We start from the raw sequence: 7,345 nt of genomic DNA on the forward strand, positions 1-7,345 counted from the left end.
TCTAATATTCTGAGCTCTGTGGGTTTATTTGGCAAGTCTTATTACCAGCTATTTAAATAGAAAGTTAGTAGTCTCCAGAAAACTTCTTGTTTTTATTTAGTGCAAGTTTCAAATTGTAAAAGCTGCCTAATTTTTAAACTTCTGCCTATTTTTTCCTGTTTTATCTATTGATTCCTTGCAATATTTTATATGTTATGAGCAAGCTGCTTATTTTATTCAAATAGTCTTCTATCTGCTTCTCTTCTCTGTAGTAGTAGTTAGATCTGAACATCTAATTACTGATGCTTCTTTCCTTTCTGCTTCGCACAAAAGCATCTCACAGTATTTTGGACTGAGAAGCTGAAGTGTTATCTTTTTAAATGCGAACATTTGCTTTTTGGGCTTGATGCTATAGAAGCAAGACTTGAGCAGTACAAGCATGTTAATCCTTTGCATATTTTCTAGGTTGGAGCCACAGATTGTAGACAGATAGGAGTGATTCTGAGATAGCAAAAGGCTTTTACTGAACCTCAGGCAAAGCCCAGATCAGTTTCAGCTGAGGAGTGCAGCCATTAGCTAAACAGGTGAGTTCCTCATGAATAAGAACTTTTAATTTCCAGGAATAATTGTTTCCTCTAAACACTGATAAAGAGGAGGGAAGGAATAAGCTTTGGGCACAGGTTGGTTTCATTTTCCTGCTGGATTTGGATTCAAGAACCCTATGCCATCAAATACCACCACAAGCAAGACAGTGGCTTTATTTCGAGAGGGAAAGCAGGGAAACAACTGTTTGGATGAATGTGCAGCAAGGGAAGATTTAGAGTAGACTTCAGCAAGTGTGTGTCACCTGTCAGGATAATGAAGTATTGCAATAAGCTGTGGAGTCTCCTGTCTTTGGAAATTTGAAAGGGCTCCTGGAGAAATGTCTGGTGGTTATAGTCTAGACACAAGTGATCTAGCTTCAAGGCAGGGGAATAGACTGGGGACCTCATAAGGAGGTTTCAGTTTTGAGATTGGAATCACAGTCACAGAAATTTCAAAAGATATTTTGCGGCTTTTTCTTATCCTTTGGGTGCAGCCTGCTGAGGTCACAACCTGTGAGGGGAAAGATTTTGTATGCTCCGTGTTTTTGTACAGGTGTGAAGAAGGTGCCTCAGGTCCATTTTAGGATGACGCAGATGAAAACCTTGGGGATACGTTCACAGCTAGGAAATTAAATTCAAATTGCCTGATAACTGAGAGGAATTCATATATGAATTTCCACATTTGTTTTCTGAAAAGCACTTCCATATCAATGATTGTAGTCTAATTAATGCTATTAATAATTAATACTCATTTCTTCACTTCAGATGTCTACAGAGAAACAAATGTTTACATCTTTTGCTGTCAACTTTTCTGATATATGACTGCTATCCACCAATACGTAGAGGGGACATAACAGTACATAAGTATCTGGAGAGTCCTTTGCTTCTGTGGTACTTTTCCTAATGTAACCTAGTGTTTCTGTTCTCTCAGAAATGCTTTCTGAAAACAAGCAAGCTTAATTGCTTAATTCATTTTGCTTGTGGGAAAGTTAAGTGGGCTTGGTAAAGAACATTAGAGATTCTGGGAGCAGGCTATTCTTACAATTGCTAGGCTGACACTCGACCAGTGATACTGCAGGTACAAAAATATTAATAGTAAGGATGATCTGGTGGGGTTACTGAGTCTAAACTGTAGAGGCTGAATGTCCTTAACGATGGACGGAATTACAAGAGTGCAGTGACGCATACTACAGACGGTCATATCGCAAAGGAAGCGTTGTCAAGTCTATGGTCAGAAATGTTTTTAGGTGTAATTTCAAAGGATCAGCATTGAATCAGCTTGTCCCTGGTGAAGTTACAGAAAGTTCTGCCTTCAGCTTCATAGAAAGCAGAGATGCCAAAGATGAACTCTTGAAAGTCTGTACTCTTAAGGCTTAGGGGTGGAATATAGTTGTACTTAAAGCAAGCAAACAAACTTCTAGTTTCTTAGATGACAACTGAAATCACTGGCTATTAAGTTAGCTGAGAAACTAGAGCACTCTAAAACCAGCAAGCATGCAAACTTGTTTGGCTTTCCAAACAGCTGTTCAGACAGATAAATGCAAATGTGAATGTGGCTATTTTTTGCATTTGCTTTGTTATGCTATTAGGTAGCGAGCATTTTTAGTAGGAATACCACGTTCTCCTGCAACGAACTCCCAATATCTGTGGAGAGGGATGAATTCCCATCATTCATTACTCTGCTGTCAGTGGCCTGTCTGCTTTCCTCCCTCTGTCTGAAGAGCTGCTCTTCTGAAATGATAGTAGTCATCTCAGGTACTCTAAGTAGCCAGACACAAACACTGGAACAAATAAAAATTTTAACTAAACCATAAGAGAAGCTTGGGTAAATACTACCTCAGAGCTAGTCAATTTACAGAAAATGGAACAATTTGCAGAAAGATTCGTGAACGGGCAAAAGGTACCTCAGATAACGGTATCTACAAACACTGCTCTCAGACTCTGCGTTTGGTCTCTTATGGATCTTTCTATGCAGCCCTTGAAAAAAGGGGGGAGGGAGAGCATCAGCGTGCTCCCATTGACTTACATGAGCTCAGTTAGAAACAGTATTAAAAGAGGCAATGAGAGAGGGTGGGGAAATCAGAGAAACTTCTTTCAGCTTTAACATTATATAGATGATGGTGTGTGATTAATAAATGTTTTCATGGGCTGAGCACCGCTGAAAGCTATGAAGATATGAAATTAAGCTTTGAAAAGATGAAGCTGCAGGTCATTTATATAATATTTTGAGTTGAATAAAACAAGCACATCTTATACCTAACATCATGTGCGGTATAATAATGCAAGCTTATGAGATTACAGGAGAATGCCCAAAGGCTGCTGCATAGTTTTGCAGGCAGTCATTTTTTATAGTCATTCTTGTCAATAGGCGACTAAGTGTTCATGAAAGTAATATTGAACTGCTCCTAACTAATATTCACCTGTGGAAATGGAAGTGTGCTCAGGTTTCAAACGTATTGGAAATAGAAATTAAATTCCAGCACCTGGCATATTACGCTGAAAAACCTTGCCTGTAAATAATAGTTGTGCATATTTCTGACTGGTGGACTAGTTTGTAAGAACATTTCTGGGTTTCAGCAGAGGGGTTGAACCTGAATTGAAATTGATTTTAAACGTGACCCTTTTGCCCAAGTTCTCCTTGCATTTTCTTACTCCCTGTAAATTGGCCAACTAAAAAAAAAAAAGAATTAAACAACATAAAAAAATCTATCTAGAAATGTAAACATTATAACCATTGTGTGCTTTCATCTGCAGCAGCATTTGTTGTGCAAAGGGCAATGAGCGAGCTTCACCGGCAAGGGAGAAAGCACGGCTAATGGTGCAATAAATTCACTTTCCAAGAGTTACTGTACAAAGTAATAGATCTGGTGCTCCGAGGCACGTGTTACAACTTAATTGAAATCCTGTCAATACCAGAACATGCAGAGCTGTTCTTTTAAGTTTTGATCATCGGTTACGGGTTCCTCTTGAAAGGTACAAGAGACAACTTTTAAAAGCTTGTATCTTCAGATGGCTCCAACGCCTTTTTAACGTGAGCAAGGGTAGATTTTGTGATAGCCAAAGAAAATTAAAATAACTTCCTATACTATGGAAGTTGTAGCACTGTGAGGCACCTGGGCAATCTGCTAAATTGCTCAGAGGGGCAGAAGCCACATCCCTGTAGGGTAACATGCTGTCAAGCTGCATCTATGCAAGGACTGTCTCTCATACTGTTCTCGTAACAGTCATGTTTGTGTATAGTCCAGTTCACATTCAAAGTAGTCGTTTACTGTTGGTGTCCACTTCTGATGACATTTTACACTTTAGCATAGGAATACTTTTCTTTAGGCCTTGAGGGGATCCCTGCATTTGCCTTCGTGAAAGCAAAGAAACAAGAAAGGCTGATTTTTAAACTTTTAAAGGAGAAACACCTGGTACATCATAAATACAGGAAAGAATGAAGACTTCTGATCATACAGTTGAAAGAAAACAAACTTATTTTGCATTATATGAAGTTGAGAAAGCCTTGGCACTTAATGACCACTACTTCAGTACTCTCAGCACGGCTGACCGGGAACTTGCAAGCACTGCCACAATGAATTACAGGTTTCTACAATTTCTGCCTTTCCTTGTAAGTCCATAGAAATAAAGAAAATTTGCTTACTAGCTGAACAGAAAATCACTTTATAAATTGTATTAACACTAGCACTTTAATCGGGCAATCGAAAAAAGATATAGGCTAGGCAGATGCATCCATGTCTGAGATTACTTTCTTATTGTGACGTGTTCACGTTATGTTTCCTGCATGGATAGACTAGCTACATGCTTAATGTCTATTGCTGCTCTTTAATGTTTATTGGCGGCTTTGGCAAGCCGCTTGTGTTCTGCAGCCAGAGGAGCTCATATGGGAAAAAGGCTGAAACGAATAGGAAAATATCTAACTAAAATAACATACAGCATAAACTTTAATAACTACAAGTGAGTTAAATCAACAGAGAAGTAATTACAGTGGGATGTGTGCTTTCAAACATACTTTTAAAGTTTTATTTGGTAGGTAGGATGGACAAAGGATTGGTTTGGCTTTATTGTTTGTCCAGATTGGTTATTTTTCTTAAGCTTTCATATCTTGAAGTTCACTTCAGTGGTTCAGTAAGTACATGGTTACTAGAGTAGAGGGCTGATTTCTCCCTCCTGCAGGAACCTGAACCCGTCCATACTGGTGGAGCAGCGGTGGTGGCCACCCAAACCATCCCTCCCCTTGGCCCTGCAGGAGTTTCAGGCTGCTGGCTCTTCTCTCCGTAATGCGGTATGTGGCATGAGGAGAGGTCAGGGTTCAGCCTGACTCTAACCGATGGTTTTCAGACTTCAAGAGTTAAGGCTCATTAGTGGCTCTGCTCCTTTGATCATTTTCATGCGCGCAGCTGCAGTCCTCTCCTCAATGCTTGCCATGGCGTCGCAAGAACGCAGGAACTGAAGTAAGTCCTCTGGATTAAAAAAAAAAAGAAACAAGCCCCAAGCACAAACCTGAATAAATGAAAGGCAGAACAAACGTAACCAGAGAAGTAGACCAGCTGCTCAAATAAATTGAAGGGAAGGCTATAAAAATGGCCTGAATTTTCACTAGAATTATTTATCAATAAAAAGGAATAAATAAAAGGTATTGACATTGTAAATGGAGCTGATGTATGCTGGATGAAGGTGTTTGGCAATCAAAGGGGGATTTCAAAGGCAATGTGGCCTGTGGGATTGGTGTCTCTCATCCTGGTAAGAATTTCTCTGTTTTGCTATTTTGTTGGCCTACTCCACGTTTTTTATCCTGTCACACAAAATATGAATGCAAAAAGATGAGTGGTGGCAGAGGGATGATTTTATTGATCAGTGTAGCTCTTGGGGGGACTGCAAAAAGAAACATTCTGTGCCAATACTGCAGTGGAAACCTGTTAGTTCCTGAAAAGCTAAAGACTCTGCTGACATCAGTGACAAGTTGGCTCTTACGGGTGAAGTATGTTTACTCTGTGCTCTCATTCAGGGCTGTGGGAAGTGATGGTCTTGACAGAGTGATAGTGCCTTTCAGTCAAAAGGGTCACTGCCAAACTGTGGGAGCCTATTGCTATGTACAGGGAGGCACGAAAGTGAAGTTTTAACTTCTTGGTACTCCTGTGTCCTAGCCAAGCTGCAGCTACTCTAATTTGAGTCCTTCCTGTTTTAAAATTTCAATTAAAAGCAATCTCCCTCCCCCACCCCCCCCAAAGTAATACGTACAGTTAAACAGATCCTGACATCTCTTCTGCTGGTTCCTATGTTTTATAGCCTGTGAGCAAGGGGTCTGTATGGAGAGCAGAGCCTGTAGCAGCTCACCTATGCAAGCGCTTTAAGTGGGGCTGAGCGCTGGCTGCCACTGAGAGGGGAGATCCTGATCTCTGTCCTCCTCCTCTCTTGTGCCAGCAGTGGTAAGTGCTTGGCTGTGCAGAGGTCCTGGATGAGGAAATGGATCTGGCTGAAAATGAATTTTTTTAAATATTACTTTTGTTCTGCCAAGTTAGTTTTTGCATTTATAAGTAATGCATGTATAAATAAATGCATTTTGCAGATGCATTTATTCCCTAGGCAGGGTCATCATGCAGCTGTGCGAATGCCTGTGCTGCACATGGCTGGAGAAGGGTGGGACTATCTTTTCCAGTGGCAGCGCTTAGGCTAGCTTAAGGTGGTCAGGGAACCGCAGTCTAATTTTCACAGGCATGGCCTTGTTACCAATGATGTTTTGTCAGGCCTGCGTACGGAGCTGGCAGGATCTCATGGCTGAGTGCTGCAGCAGCAACACTCAAGGTGTAACAAAAGCTAGAGATGTTTTTCCTCCTTGAGGCAGTAAAAAGCATTGCAAGAACACTGTCCACATATGCACGGCTCTGTGTGGATAGGCACAATAGGTAATTTCTGTAAAAATGGCCTGTTGCAATGTGATAGGCTAGAATTTCAGGTTCGAAAGGGCAGAGGCAGAAAATGAAGGTGATTGAAATAAAATGAATGTTTCCTCATCCTCAAAAATATTAACTTTTGCTTCTCATAATAACAAAGCCTATTTCACCTTTCCATACCTATTTCTGCTGGGTTAGGGTGAGCAAGGGAGGGAGCCACGGGAAGCAAGCCACCCTGTAGCACTCAAGGCTAATTGTGGCAAGGCAAAGTTGGCACGACCCATGTTCCTTCTGAGCAGTGAGTGTTAGCAAAGTAGTTGATGGGAGCTGCCCTGTGACCCTGTGTGAGATGAAAGCATCATCTGCTGGCAAGGCAAATCCTTACATTAGTTCCCTTATTTCAATGGGAAATGTCTGAAGAATAATAAAGTAGACTTATCTAATGCTTCAAAATTGGAATGACTGAGTGTTAAAATAAGTATTCAACCTGCCCAGTCTGGGATTGTCTTAACTGTTACTGCAGATTTCAAAACTGTGGTATTCTAGTCCTCTTGGGAGATCCTGCTATCATGTAAAGAACTATTGAAGAAACAGGCTTTTGAACGGGAAACTTGTTTGTCAGGATTAATGAAATGTTTTGTTGCAGGAAAATACAATTCATTCATAAAACTTGAAGGAAATGGGCTGCAGAACTCTAAGCAGCTTGTCCAGGAATTGTGAAGTTGTATGTCGCTGCTGATGTTTGGCTGATTAGAATAATACCACAAAAGAGGAAAGAAGCTCAGCTAGAAATACAGTCAAACTGAAGGAGTGCTGCAGAGTCTCATGGGAATTTCCGCTCAGTGTTAGACTAACTGCAGTGTAGATGGCAAAATAATTGGAAACTGA

Source organism: Struthio camelus, chromosome 18 (genome assembly GCF_040807025.1).
Source record: "Struthio camelus isolate bStrCam1 chromosome 18, bStrCam1.hap1, whole genome shotgun sequence".
Classification (NCBI taxonomy): Eukaryota; Metazoa; Chordata; class Aves; order Struthioniformes; family Struthionidae; genus Struthio; species Struthio camelus.